A 16020-nucleotide genomic window follows, 5' to 3' on the forward strand; every position below is an offset into this window, starting at 1 on the left:
TTTTATAAATTCTCCCTGAAAAAAAGGGAGATTAATATTGGCCTCTGGGCTTGTGTGCCAGTCCTGAGCGTGCCATCTGTGCCAGCCCTGAGCGTGCCATCTCTCTCACAAATAGTGGGCCATAGAAAGCCTATTTAATTTTTTTTTTTGTTTTATAAATTTTCCCTGAAAAAAGGGAGATTAATATTGGCCTCTGGGCTTGTGTGCCAGTTGTGAGCGTGCCATCTGTGCCAGTCCTGAGCGTGCCATCTCTCTCACAAATAGTGGGCCATAGAAAGCCTATTTAAATATTTTTTTGGTTTTATAAATTCTCCCAGAAAAAAAGGGAGATTAATATTGGCCTCTGGGCTTCTGTGCCAGTCCTGAGCGTGCCATCTGTGCCAGTCCTGAGCGTCCCATCTCTCTCACAAATAGTGGGCCATAGAAAGCCTATTTTATTTTTTTTGGGGGTTTTATAAATTCTCCCTGAAAAAAAGGGAGATTAATATTGGCCTCTGGGCTTGTGTGCCAGTCCTGAGCGTGCCATCTGTGCCAGCCCTGAGCGTGCCATCTCTCTCACAAATAGTGGGCCATAGAAAGCCTATTTAATTTTTTTTTTGTTTTATAAATTTTCCCTGAAAAAAGGGAGATTAATATTGGCCTCTGGGCTTGTGTGCCAGTTGTGAGCGTGCCATCTGTGCCAGTCCTGAGCGTGCCATCTCTCTCACAAATAGTGGGCCATAGAAAGCCTATTTAAATTTTTTTTTGGTTTTATAAATTCTCCCAGAAAAAAAGGGAGATTAATATTGGCCTCTGGGCTTCTGTGCCAGTCCTGAGCGTGCCATCTGTGCCAGTCCTGAGCGTCCCATCTCTCTCACAAATAGTGGGCCATAGAAAGCCTATTTTATTTTTTTTGGGGGTTTTATAAATTCTCCCTGAAAAAAAGGGAGATTAATATTGGCCTCTGGGCTTGTGTGCCAGTCCTGAGCGTGCCATCTGTGCCAGCCCTGAGCGTGCCATCTCTCTCACAAATAGTGGGCCATAGAAAGCCTATTTTTTTTTTTTTTTTGTTTTATAAATTTTCCCTGAAAAAAGGGAGATTAATATTGGCCTCTGGGCTTGTGTGCCAGTTGTGAGCGTGCCATCTGTGCCAGTCCTGAGCGTGCCATCTCTCTCACAAATAGTGGGCCATAGAAAGCCTATTTAAATATTTTTTTGGTTTTATAAATTCTCCCAGAAAAAAAGGGAGATTAATATTGGCCTCTGGGCTTCTGTGCCAGTCCTGAGCGTGCCATCTGTGCCAGTCCTGAGCGTCCCATCTCTCTCACAAATAGTGGGCCATAGAAAGCCTATTTTATTTTTTTTTTGGGTTTTAGAAATTCTCCCTGGAAAAAAAAAGGGAGATTAATATTGCCCTTTGGGCTTGTGTGCCAGTACTAAGCGTTCCATCTCTCTCTCTCTCTCTCTCAGTCAGTGGGCCATAGAACGCCTATTTTTGGTTTTATTTGTTTTATAAATTCTCCCTGAAAAAATCATTTTATTTTATTTGGTTTCTAAATTCTTCCTGATAAAATCTTTTTTTTTTTATTATTTTTTTTTCTAAAGTCTCCCTGAAAAAAAAAAAAAAAAACAGTGGGAGATTAATATTGGCCTTTCTGCTTGTGTGCCAGTCTTGACTCCTGGGTGCGTCATCTCTCAGTCAGTGGGCCATAGAACGCCTATTTTTGGTTTTATTTGTTTTCTAAATTCTCCCTGAAAAAATCATTTTATTTTATTTGGTTTCTAAATTCTTCCTGATAAAATCACATTTTTTTTATTATTTTTTTTTCTAAAGTCTCCCTGAAAAAAAAAAAAAAAAACAGTGGGAGATTAATATTGGCCTTTCTGCTTGTGTGCCAGTCTTGACTCCTGGGTGCGTCATCTCTCAGTCAGTGGGCCATAGAACGCCTATTTTTGGTTTTATTTGTTTTCTAAATTCTCCCTGAAAAAATCATTTTATTTTATTTGGTTTCTAAATTCTTCCTGATAAAATCATATTTTGTTTATTATTTTTTTTTCTAAAGTCTCCCTGAAAAAAAAAAAAAAAAAACAACCAAAAAAACAGTGGGAGATTAATATTGGCCTTTCTGCTTGTGTGCCAGTCTTGACTCCTGGGTGTGCCATCTCTCTCTCTCTCTCTCTCTCTCTCTCTCTCTCTCTCCAATTGTGGTCCATAGAAAGCCTATATTTTTTTTCCTTGATTTGGGTTCTAAAATCTACCAGAGAAAATAACTACATCAATCATTGGTAGAAAAATATTGGCCTCTGGGTTTGTGTGCCACTCCTGACTCCTGTGTGCGTCATCTCTCAGTCAGTGGTCCATAGAACGCCTATTTTTGTTTTTATTTGTTTTATAAATTCTCCCTGAAAAAATCATTTTATTTTATTTGGTTTCTAAATTCTTCCTGATAAAATCATATTTTTTTTATTATTTTTTTTTCTAAAGTCTCCCTGAAAAAAAAAAAAAAAAACAGTGGGAGATTAATATTGGCCTTTCTGCTTGTGTGCCAGTCTTGACTCCTGGGTGCGTCATCTCTCAGTCAGTGGGCCATAGAACGCCTATTTTTGGTTTTATTTGTTTTCTAAATTCTCCCTGAAAAAATCATTTTATTTTATTTGGTTTCTAAATTCTTCCTGATAAAATCACATTTTTTTTATTATTTTTTTTTCTAAAGTCTCCCTGAAAAAAAAAAAAAAAAACAGTGGGAGATTAATATTGGCCTTTCTGCTTGTGTGCCAGTCTTGACTCCTGGGTGCGTCATCTCTCAGTCAGTGGGCCATAGAACGCCTATTTTTGGTTTTATTTGTTTTCTAAATTCTCCCTGAAAAAATCATTTTATTTTATTTGGTTTCTAAATTCTTCCTGATAAAATCACATTTTTTTTATTATTTTTTTTTCTAAAGTCTCCCTGAAAAAAAAAAAAAAAAACAGTGGGAGATTAATATTGGCCTTTCTGCTTGTGTGCCAGTCTTGACTCCTGGGTGCGTCATCTCTCAGTCAGTGGGCCATAGAACGCCTATTTTTGGTTTTATTTGTTTTCTAAATTCTCCCTGAAAAAATCATTTTATTTTATTTGGTTTCTAAATTCTTCCTGATAAAATCACATTTTTTTTATTATTTTTTTTTCTAAAGTCTCCCTGAAAAAAAAAAAAAAAAACAGTGGGAGATTAATATTGGCCTTTCTGCTTGTGTGCCAGTCTTGACTCCTGGGTGCGTCATCTCTCAGTCAGTGGACCATAGAACGCCTATTTTTGGTTTTATTTGTTTTCTAAATTCTCCCTGAAAAAATCATTTTATTTTATTTGGTTTCTAAATTCTTCCTGATAAAATCACATTTTTTTTATTATTTTTTTTTCTAAAGTCTCCCTGAAAAAAAAAAAAAAAAACAGTGGGAGATTAATATTGGCCTTTCTGCTTGTGTGCCAGTCTTGACTCCTGGGTGCGTCATCTCTCAGTCAGTGGGCCATAGAACGCCTATTTTTGGTTTTATTTGTTTTATAAATTCTCCCTGAAAAAATCATTTTATTTTATTTGGTTTCTAAATTCTTCCTGATAAAATCATATTTTTTTTATTATTTTTTTTTCTAAAGTCTCCCTGAAAAAAAAAAAAAAAAAACAACCAAAAAAAACAGTGGGAGATTAATATTGGCCTTTCTGCTTGTGTGCCAGTCTTGACTCCTGAGTGTGCCATCTCTCTCTCTCTCTCTCTCTCTCTCTCTCTCTCTCTCTCTCTCCAATTGTGGTCCATAGAAAGCCTATATTTTTTTTCCTTGATTTGGGTTCTAAAATCTACCAGAGAAAATAACTACATCAATCATTGGTAGAAAAATATTGGCCTCTGGGTTTGTGTGCCACTCCTGACTCCTGTGTGCGTCATCTCTCAGTCAGTGGGCCATAGAACGCCTATTTTTGTTTTTATTTGTTTTATAAATTCTCCCTGAAAAAATCATTTTATTTTATTTGGTTTCTAAATTCTTCCTGATAAAATCATATTTTTTTTATTATTTTTTTTTCTAAAGTCTCCCTGAAAAAAAAAAAAAAAAAAAAAAAAAAAAAAACAGTGGGAGATTAATATTGGCCTTTCTGCTTGTGTGCCAGTCTTGACTCCTGGGTGTGCCATCTCTCTCTCTCTCTCTCTCTCCAATTGTGGTCCATAGAAAGCCTACATTTTTTTTCCTTGATTTGGGTTCCAAAATCTACCAGAGAAAATAACTCCATCAATCATTGGTAGAAAAATATTGGCCTCTGGGCTTGTGTGCCACTCCTGATTCCTGTGTGCGTCATCTCTCACTCAGTGGCCCATAGAAAGCATATAGTTTGTTACATTTGTTTTCTAAATTCTCCCTGCAAAAATCTTTTTTTTTTTTTGGGGGGGGTTTCTAAAGTGTTCCTGAAAAAAATAAAAATAAAAAAAAAATAATAGTGTGACATTAATATTAACATTTGTGCTTCAGTGACAGTCCTGCGTGTGGGGCATCTCTCTAATTTGCAGCCACCAAAAAAAGAGTGTGTAACATTGGGCCTGATTTTCGCTGTGGTCTCACCAACCTGTAAAGGGGTAGCTAAATCATACTGAAGTTATAGCTCACCGTGTAAGTTGTGTGACTGCAACAAATAACGTTAGTTTGGTTACGTTTTTAAAACAATGAGGAAGTCTAGTGGAAGAGGTCGTGGCCGGGGGCGTTCATTGTCAGCTGGTAATGAGGGTAGTGGTAGTGGTGGAGCATCAGGTGGTCGTGGGGGAAAAAATATTGCACCTAAGTCTGGAGCTGTGGAGCCAGGTTCGTCGTCCGGCTACACAAGGCCTCGAACGCTCCCTTTTCTGGGATTAGGAAAACCGCTTTTAAAGCCGGAGCAGCAAGAGCAAGTTTTGGCTTATCTTGCTGACTCAGCCTCTAGCTCTTTTGCCTCATCTCGTGAAACTGGTAAAAGTAAAAGCAGCGCGTCGTTAGTGGATGTTCACGGTCAGGGACAAGTCACTTCCTTGTCCTCTTCAGCAAAAACAACAACAGAGAAGAATGCAGCAGGCGACACAACGGGTTACTCCATGGAGCTCTTTACACATACCGTCCCTGGCTTAGAAAGTGAAGCAGTTAACAGTCCATGCCCATTACAAATTGAATCTGACATGGAGTGCACTGACGCACAGCCACAGCCAGACTACTATGCTGGTCCTTTGACTCAGACCACAACATTGCCCTCGCAGGGTGCTGATCAAGAATCAGACCCTGATGAGACTATGTTGCCCCATCACGAACGCTATACCACCGAACGACACGGTGACACAGACGAAGTTGCGCAGGAGGTACAAGAAGAGTTATTAGATGACCCAGTTCTTGACCCCGATTGGCAGCCATTGGGGGAACAGGGTGCAGGCGGCAGCAGTTCTGAAGCAGAGGAGGAGGAGGGGCCGCAGCAGGCATCAACATCGCCACAGGTTCCATCTGCCGGGCCCGTATCTTGCCCAAAACGCGTGGCAAAGCCAAAACCTGGTGGAGGACAGCGTGGCCATCCGGTTAAAGCTCAGTCTGCAATGCCTGAAAAGGTATCCGATGCTAGAAAGAGTGCAGTCTGGCATTTTTTTAAACAACATCCAATTGATCAGCGCAAAGTCATCTGTCAAAAATGTTCTACTTCCTTAAGCAGAGGTCAGAATCTGAAAAGTCTCAATACTAGTTGCATGCATAGACATTTAACCACCATGCATTTGAAAGCTTGGACTAACTACCAAACGTCCCTTAAGGTTGTTGCACCCTCGGCCAATGAAGCTAGTCATCAACGCAACATCCCTTCCGGCAGTGTAGGACCACCATTTAGCGCACCACCTGCTGTATCTGTGCAGGTATCTTTGCCAGGCCAAAGCAGTCAGGGTCAGGGAATCACCAGTTTCGTAGTAGGAAACACTGCATCTAGGGCACCGGCGGCAACAATACCATCTCCCACCGTCTCTCAGTCTGCCATGTCCACCGGCACCCCCGCTAGTTCCACGATCTCCAGCTCTCCAGTCCAGCTCACCCTACATGAGACTATGGTTAGAAAAAGGAAATACTTAGCCTCGCATCCGCGTACACAGGGTTTGAACGCCCACATAGCTAGACTAATCTCGTTAGAGATGATGCCCTACCGGTTAGTTGAAAGCGAAGCTTTCAAAGACCTGATGGACTACGCTGTACCACGCTACGAGCTACCCAGTCGACACTTTTTTTCCAGAAAAGCCATCCCAGCCCTCCACCAGCATGTTAAAGAGCGCATCGTCCATGCACTCAGGCAATCTGTGAGCACAAAGGTGCACCTGACAACAGATGCATGGACCAGTAGGCATGGCCAGGGACGTTACGTGTCCATCACGGCACACTGGGTAAATGTGGTGGATTCAGGGTCCACAGGGGACAGCAAGTTTGGGACAGTTCTGCCTAGCCCACGGTCTAGTAAACAGTTGTCTGTAGCCATTCGCACCCCCTCCTCCTCCTCCTCCTCCTCCTCGTCCTCCTGCAGAAGCAAGAGCTCGTCCACAGACCGCAGTCGCACAAACACTCCATCCGCACCTGCCACTGTTGCACACCAGGTCTCCCATTATGGGGCAGCTACTGGCATACGTCAGCAGGCTGTATTGGCTATGAAGTGTTTGGGCGACAATAGACACACCGCGGAAGTTCTGTCCGAGTTCTTGCAGCAAGAAACGCAGTCGTGGCTGGGCACTGTAGATCTTGAGGCAGGCAAGGTAGTGAGTGATAACGGAAGGAATTTCATGGCTGCCATCTCCCTTTCCCAACTGAAACACATTCCTTGCCTGGCTCACACCTTAAACCTGGTGGTGCAGTGCTTCCTGAAAAGTTATCTGGGGTTATCCGACCTGCTCCTCAAAGTGCGTGGACTTTGCGCACATATCCGCCGTTCGCCTGTACACTCCAGCCGTATGCAGACCTATCAGCGTTCTTTGAACCTTCCCCAGCATCGCCTAATCATAGACGTTGCAACAAGGTGGAACTCAACACTGCACATGCTTCAGAGACTGTGCGAACAGAGGCGGGCTGTTATGTTTTTGTGGGAGGATACACATACACGGGCAGGCAGTAGGATGGCAGACATGGAGTTGTCAGGTGTGCAGTGGTCGAAGATTCAAGACATGTGTCAAGTCCTTCAGTGTTTTGAGGAATGCACACGGCTGGTTAGTGCAGACAACGCCATAATAAGCATGAGCATCCCCCTAATGCGTCTGCTGATGCAAAGTTTGACGCACATAAAGGATCAGGCGTCTGCACCAGAGGAAGAGGAAAGCCTTGATGACAGTCAGCGATTGTCTGGTCAGGGCAGTGTACATGACGAGGTACCGGGCGAAGAGGAGGTGGAGGATGAGGAGGATGATGGGGATGAGTATATTTTTAATGAGGAAGCTTTCCCGGGGGCACGGGAAATTGGTGGCGTGGCAAGGCCGGGTTCTGGTTTTTTGAGGGACACAAGTGACGTAGATTTGCCTGCAACTGCCCCTCAACCAAGCACAACCGCAGATTTGACAACGGGAACTTTGGCCCACATGGCGGATTATGCCTTGCGTATCCTCAAAAGGGACACACGCATTACAAAAATGATGAACGATGACGATTACTGGTTGGCCTGCCTCCTTGATCCTCGCTATAAAGGCAAATTGCAAAATATTATGCCACATGAGAACTTGGAACTAATATTAGCAACAAAACAATCAACTCTTGTTGACCGTTTGCTTCTGGCATTCCCTGCACACAGCGCCCGTGATCGTTCTCACACGAGCTCCAGGGGCCAGCAGACCAGAGGTGTTAGAGGGGCAGAAATCAGAAGTGGCGTTGGCCAGAGGGGTTTTCTGACCAGGTTGTGGAGTGATTTTTCTATGACCGCAGACAGGACAGGTACTGCAGCATCAATTCAAAGTGACAGGAGACAACATTTGTCCAGTATGGTTACAAACTATTTTTCATCCCTTATCGACGTTCTCCCTCAACCGTCATTCCCATTTGATTACTGGGCATCCAAATTAGACACCTGGCCAGAATTGGCAGAATATGCATTGCAGGAGCTTGCTTGCCCGGCAGCTAGTGTCCTATCAGAAAGAGTATTCAGTGCTGCAGGTTCAATACTAACAGAAAAAAGGACTCGTCTGGCTACCCAAAATGTAGATGATCTAACCTTCATTAAAATGAACCACAACTGGATTTCAAAATCTTTTGCCCCACCCTGCCCGGCTGACACCTAGCTTTCCTATGAAAAGGTCTTGCCTGTGGACTATTCTGAATGACTTTTCCAATCTCGTAATTTTCTTCACCTGATTGTCCAGCATACGACATGTTTCCACCTCACGAAATGGCCAAACTCCCCACACGGGGCCGTGCTATCGCCACTTTGCGCTTGGACCCTTGAGAGTGCTGTTTGTCTGAAGAGGTGGGTGTGGCCGCTTTTGGTCGACGGCACTGCCACTGGGTCCCTCATAGTACAATAAAGTGTCTCTGGCGGTGGTGGTGCGCACCCAACGTCAGACACACCGTTGTAATATGAGGGGCCCTGTGCCTGTAACGCCGGCCACAAGACAGTTCCCCCCCCAGCTCAAACAGTGCTCTACCACTAGCAAAATTATCTCTCACAGCTTCACCAATGTGTAGTCTAGGCGCTGACATCCTTCAATGCCTGGCACTGACAATACCATTGTTTTGACATTTTTGTTATGTTAGGCCTTCGAAGCCTGTCTGCGGTCCCTTCTTTCTACAACTACTACACTGACCAGGCCACTGCTGGCCGTGTTACCCTGGAACCAATTTAAAAGTGCCTACAGTCAGCCCAATTTTGTTATGTTAGGCCTTCGAAGACTGTCTGCCGTCACTCCTTCCACTAGACTTCCACTGACCATACACTGCTGCCCATGTACCCCTGGAACCAATTTAAAGTGCCTACAGCCAGCCCAATTTTGTTATGTTAGGCCTTCGAAGCCTGTCTGCGGTCACTCCTTCCACTAGACTTCCACTGACCAGACCACTGCTGCCCGTGTACCCCTGGAACCAATTTAAAAGTGCCTACAGCCAGCCCAAGTTTGTTATGTTAGGCCTTGGAAGCCTGTCTGCGGTCACTCCTTCCACTAGACTTCCACTGACCAGACCACTGCTGCCCGTGTACCCCTGGAACCAATTTAAAAGTGCCTACAGCCAGCCCAAGTTTGTTATGTTAGGCCTTGGAAGCCTGTCTGCGGTCACTCCTTCCACTAGACTTCCACTGACCAGACCACTGCTGCCCGTGTACCCCTGGAACCAATTTAAAAGTGCCTACAGCCAGCCCAAGTTTGTTATGTTAGGCCTTCGAAGCCTGTCTGCGGTCCATTCTTTCAACTACTACTACACTGACCAGGTCACTGCTGCCCGTGTACCCCTGGAACCAATTTAAAAGTGCCTACAGCCAGCCCAAGTTTGTTATGTTAGGCCTTGGAAGCCTGTCTGCGGTCACTCCTTCCACTAGACTTCCACTGACCAGACCACTGCTGCCCGTGTACCCCTGGAACCAATTTAAAAGTGCCTACAGCCAGCCCAAGTTTGTTATGTTAGGCCTTGGAAGCCTGTCTGCGGTCACTCCTTCCACTAGGCCTCCACTGACCACACCACTGCTGTCCGTGTACCCCTGGAACCAATTTAAAATTGCCTACAGCCATGTGTTATTATTTTAGGCCTTCGATGCCTGTCTGCGGTCACTCCTTCCACTAGGCCTCCACTGACCACACCACTGCTGTCCGTGTACCCCTGGAACCAATTTAAAATTGCCTACAGCCAGCCCAATTTTTTTATTTTAGGCCTTCGATGCCTGTCTGCGGTCCATTCTTTCAACTACTACTACACTGACCAGGTCACTGCTGCCCGTGTACCCCTGGAACCAATTTAAAATTGCCTACAGCCATGTGTTATTATTTTAGGCCTTCGATGCCTGTCTGCGGTCACTCCTTCCACTAGGCCTCCACTGACCACACCACTGCTGCCCGTGTACCCCTGGAACCAATTTAAAATTGCCTACAGCCAGCCCAATTTTTTTATTTTAGGCCTTCGATGCCTGTCTGCGGTCCATTCTTTCAACTACTACTACACTGACCAGGTCACTGCTGCCCGTGTACCCCTGGAACCAATTTAAAATTGCCTACAGCCAGCCCAATTTTTTTATTTTAGGCCTTCGATGCCTGTCTGCGGTCCATTCTTTCAACTACTACTACACTGACCAGGTCACTGCTGCCCGTCTACCCCTGGAACCAATTTAAAATTGCCTACAGCCATGTGTTATTATTTTAGGCCTTCGATGCCTGTCTGCGGTCACTCCTTCCACTAGGCCTCCACTGACCACACCACTGCTGTCCGTGTACCCCTGGAACCAATTTAAAATTGCCTACAGCCATGTGTTATTATTTTAGGCCTTCGATGCCTGTCTGCGGTCACTCCTTCCACTAGGCCTCCACTGACCACACCACTGCTGTCCGTGTACCCCTGGAACCAATTTAAAATTGCCTACAGCCAGCCCAATTTTTTTATTTTAGGCCTTCGATGCCTGTCTGCGGTCCATTCTTTCAACTACTACTACACTGACCAGGTCACTGCTGCCCGTGTACCCCTGGAACCAATTTAAAATTGCCTACAGCCATGTGTTATTATTTTAGGCCTTCGATGCCTGTCTGCGGTCACTCCTTCCACTAGGCCTCCACTGACCACACCACTGCTGCCCGTGTACCCCTGGAACCAATTTAAAATTGCCTACAGCCAGCCCAATTTTTTTATTTTAGGCCTTCGATGCCTGTCTGCGGTCCATTCTTTCAACTACTACTACACTGACCAGGTCACTGCTGCCCGTGTACCCCTGGAACCAATTTAAAATTGCCTACAGCCAGCCCAATTTTTTTATTTTAGGCCTTCGATGCCTGTCTGCGGTCCATTCTTTCAACTACTACTACACTGACCAGGTCACTGCTGCCCGTGTACCCCTGGAACCAATTTAAAATTGCCTACAGCCAGCCCAATTTTTTTATTTTAGGCCTTCGATGCCTGTCTGCGGTCCATTCTTTCAACTACTACTACACTGACCAGGTCACTGCTGCCCGTGTACCCCTGGAACCAATTTAAAATTGCCTACAGCCAGCCCAATTTTTTTATTTTAGGCCTTCGATGCCTGTCTGCGGTCCATTCTTTCAACTACTACTACACTGACCAGGTCACTGCTGCCCGTGTACCCCTGGAACCAATTTAAAATTGCCTACAGCCATGTGTTATTATTTTAGGCCTTCGATGCCTGTCTGCGGTCACTCCTTCCACTAGGCCTCCACTGACCACACCACTGCTGCCCGTGTACCCCTGGAACCAATTTAAAATTGCCTACAGCCAGCCCAATTTTTTTATTTTAGGCCTTCGATGCCTGTCTGCGGTCCATTCTTTCAACTACAACTACACTGACCAGGTCACTGCTGCCCGTGTACCCCTGGAACCAATTTAAAAGTGCCTACAGCCAGCCCAAGTTTGTTATGTTAGGCCTTGGAAGCCTGTCTGCGGTCACTCCTTCCACTAGACTTCCACTGACCAGACCACTGCTGCCCGTGTACCCCTGGAACCAATTTAAAATTGCCTACAGCCAGCCCAATTTTTTTATTTTAGGCCTTCGATGCCTGTCTGCGGTCCATTCTTTCAACTACTACTACACTGACCAGGTCACTGCTGCCCGTGTACCCCTGGAACCAATTTAAAATTGCCTACAGCCAGCCCAATTTTTTTATTTTAGGCCTTCGATGCCTGTCTGCGGTCCATTCTTTCAACTACTACTACACTGACCAGGTCACTGCTGCCCGTCTACCCCTGGAACCAATTTAAAATTGCCTACAGCCATGTGTTATTATTTTAGGCCTTCGATGCCTGTCTGCGGTCACTCCTTCCACTAGGCCTCCACTGACCACACCACTGCTGCCCGTGTACCCCTGGAACCAATTTAAAAGTGCCTACAGCCAGCCCAAGTTTGTTATGTTAGGCCTTGGAAGCCTGTCTGCGGTCACTCCTTCCACTAGACTTCCACTGACCAGACCACTGCTGCCCGTGTACCCCTGGAACCAATTTAAAATTGCCTACAGCCAGCCCAATTTTTTTATTTTAGGCCTTCGATGCCTGTCTGCGGTCCATTCTTTCAACTACTACTACACTGACCAGGTCACTGCTGCCCGTGTACCCCTGGAACCAATTTAAAATTGCCTACAGCCAGCCCAATTTTTTTATTTTAGGCCTTCGATGCCTGTCTGCGGTCCATTCTTTCAACTACTACTACACTGACCAGGTCACTGCTGCCCGTCTACCCCTGGAACCAATTTAAAATTACCTACAGCCATGTGTTATTATTTTAGGCCTTCGATGCCTGTCTGCGGTCACTCCTTCCACTAGGCCTCCACTGACCACACCACTGCTGTCCGTGTACCCCTGGAACCAATTTAAAATTGCCTACAGCCATGTGTTATTATTTTAGGCCTTCGATGCCTGTCTGCGGTCACTCCTTCCACTAGGCCTCCACTGACCACACCACTGCTGTCCGTGTACCCCTGGAACCAATTTAAAATTGCCTACAGCCATGTGTTATTATTTTAGGCCTTCGATGCCTGTCTGCGGTCACTCCTTCCACTAGGCCTCCACTGACCACACCACTGCTGCCCGTGTACCCCTGGAACCAATTTAAAATTGCCTACAGCCAGCCCAATTTTTTTATTTTAGGCCTTCGATGCCTGTCTGCGGTCCATTCTTTCAACTACAACTACACTGACCAGGTCACTGCTGCCCGTGTACCCCTGGAACCAATTTAAAAGTGCCTACAGCCAGCCCAAGTTTGTTATGTTAGGCCTTGGAAGCCTGTCTGCGGTCACTCCTTCCACTAGACTTCCACTGACCAGACCACTGCTGCCCGTGTACCCCTGGAACCAATTTAAAATTGCCTACAGCCAGCCCAATTTTTTTATTTTAGGCCTTCGATGCCTGTCTGCGGTCCATTCTTTCAACTACTACTACACTGACCAGGTCACTGCTGCCCGTGTACCCCTGGAACCAATTTAAAATTGCCTACAGCCAGCCCAATTTTTTTATTTTAGGCCTTCGATGCCTGTCTGCGGTCCATTCTTTCAACTACTACTACACTGACCAGGTCACTGCTGCCCGTCTACCCCTGGAACCAATTTAAAATTGCCTACAGCCATGTGTTATTATTTTAGGCCTTCGATGCCTGTCTGCGGTCACTCCTTCCACTAGGCCTCCACTGACCACACCACTGCTGCCCGTGTACCCCTGGAACCAATTTAAAAGTGCCTACAGCCAGCCCAAGTTTGTTATGTTAGGCCTTGGAAGCCTGTCTGCGGTCACTCCTTCCACTAGACTTCCACTGACCAGACCACTGCTGCCCGTGTACCCCTGGAACCAATTTAAAATTGCCTACAGCCAGCCCAATTTTTTTATTTTAGGCCTTCGATGCCTGTCTGCGGTCCATTCTTTCAACTACTACTACACTGACCAGGTCACTGCTGCCCGTGTACCCCTGGAACCAATTTAAAATTGCCTACAGCCAGCCCAATTTTTTTATTTTAGGCCTTCGATGCCTGTCTGCGGTCCATTCTTTCAACTACTACTACACTGACCAGGTCACTGCTGCCCGTCTACCCCTGGAACCAATTTAAAATTGCCTACAGCCATGTGTTATTATTTTAGGCCTTCGATGCCTGTCTGCGGTCACTCCTTCCACTAGGCCTCCACTGACCACACCACTGCTGTCCGTGTACCCCTGGAACCAATTTAAAATTGCCTACAGCCATGTGTTATTATTTTAGGCCTTCGATGCCTGTCTGCGGTCACTCCTTCCACTAGGCCTCCACTGACCACACCACTGCTGTCCGTGTACCCCTGGAACCAATTTAAAATTGCCTACAGCCAGCCCAATTTTTTTATTTTAGGCCTTCGATGCCTGTCTGCGGTCCATTCTTTCAACTACTACTACACTGACCAGGTCACTGCTGCCCGTGTACCCCTGGAACCAATTTAAAATTGCCTACAGCCATGTGTTATTATTTTAGGCCTTCGATGCCTGTCTGCGGTCACTCCTTCCACTAGGCCTCCACTGACCACACCACTGCTGTCCGTGTACCCCTGGAACCAATTTAAAATTGCCTACAGCCATGTGTTTTTATTTTAGGCCTTCGATGCCTGTCTGCGGTCCATTCTTTCAACTACTACTACACTGACCAGGGCACTGCTGGCCGTGTACCCCTGGAACCAACATCAGAAAATATAAAAATAAGTATTTTGCTTATAAAAAAGAAAATACTGGTGAGATATCAAATGCAGACATTTTAACATTAAAAACAAACACACAACTAAAATCTGGTACAGTACTAAAAATGGCCACCAGCTACAATTACTTTCTCCTGCAAGTAGTTAACTGAAAGTTTTTTTAAATTGAAAACACACATATGGCATCCACCGAGTGTTGTCCTGTCGCGTCTTCTTTATATTATTGCCGAGAAGATGCAAAATAATGAAAATAATAAAATCATTAATTACCAAAATAATAGAGAAAGTCAACACCACATTGCAAATAAACATTCATTCCAAATAAAGAAGCAGGGCGCGTCCGAGGGTGAGTATATACCTAATAAGAATCTAATCACCCTCGGACGCGCAATGCTTATTTCCAACAGCCTTCCTTCCTAAGAATCATCCCTTCCGTGGTGTAGAGAGACGTTGTGTTACACTCCAAGGTGTTCCCCAGGTTGCCTTTCCTGAGCTTCGATCTACCGGCTCTCGTTTAGTAGTTGTTGGAAACTACGCTGCATTAGGCCTTCAAATTGGGTATGGGGTGTAGAGAGATGGTGTGTTCCACTCCAAGGTGTTCCCCAGGTTGCCTTTCCTGAGCTTCGATCTTCCGGCTCTCGTTTAGTAGTTCTTGGAAACTACACTGCATTAGGCCTTCAAATTGGGTATGGGGTGTAGAGAGAGGGTGTGTTACACTCCAAGGTGTTCCCCAGGTTGCCTTTCCTGAGCTTCGATATTCCGGCTCTCGTTTAGTAGTTGTCGGAAACTACGCTGCATTAGGCCTACAAATTGGGTATGGGGTGTAGAGAGAGGGTGTGTTACACTCCAAGGTGTTCCCCAGGTTGCCTTTCCTGAGCTTCGATCTTCATGCTCTCGTTTAGTAGTTGTCGGAAACTACGCTGCATTAGGCCTACAAATTGGGTATGGGGTGTAGAGAGAGGGTTTGTTACACTCCAAGGTGTTCCCCAGGTTGCCTTTCCTGAGCTTCGATCTTCCGGCTCTCGTTTAGTAGTTGTTGGAAACTACGCTGCATTAGGCCTTCAAATTGGGTATGGGGTGTAGCGAGAGGGTGTGTTACACTCCAAGGTGTTCCCCAGGTTGCCTTTCCTGAGCTTCGATCTTCCGGCTCTCGTTTAGTAGTTCTTGGAAACTACACTGCATTAGACCTTCAAATTGGGTATGGGGTGTAGAGAGAGGGTGTGTTACACTCTAAGGTGTTCCCCAGGTTTCCTTGCCATTGCTTCGGTCTTCCGACTCTCGTTTAGTAGTTGTAGAAAAGTACACTGCATTAGGCCATACAAAATGGGTATGGGGTGGAGAGAGATGGTGTGTTACACTCCAAGGTGTTCCCCAGGTTGCCTTTCCTGAGCTTCTATCTTCAGGCTCTCATTAAATTGTGGTTAAATGGAACAACTGCATTTGGCGTACTAGTTGGTTTGGGGCCTACTATCGGTGTCTGCCACTCCTTGCTGTTCTCCTCCACTGAACAAAGCTGTGCCGCCTGTTTACTACGGTTGCCAATTTTGAACTGCATTTCGACTACTTACTGATTTGGCCCTACTCTCTGTGTCAGCCTCTCATTCCAGTTGTCCTCCACTGCAATGCCCCCTGGTTATTCCTGTGTTACCAATTTTGAACTGCATTTAGCCCACTTTCTTCTTTGGGCCTATATCTGTGTTTCCATTTCAT

At 45.4% G+C, this 16020-nt stretch overlaps 1 protein-coding gene across 2 annotated transcripts in view; it reads left to right on the forward strand.

The window, feature by feature from the left end:
- Window positions 1-16020, forward strand: part of LOC138651765 (indolethylamine N-methyltransferase-like) — a 34663-nt gene that overhangs the window by 15877 nt on the left and 2766 nt on the right. The window lies entirely within an intron of this gene.

Source organism: Ranitomeya imitator, chromosome 10 (assembly GCF_032444005.1).
Source record: "Ranitomeya imitator isolate aRanImi1 chromosome 10, aRanImi1.pri, whole genome shotgun sequence".
Lineage (NCBI taxonomy): Eukaryota > Metazoa > Chordata > Amphibia > Anura > Dendrobatidae > Ranitomeya > Ranitomeya imitator.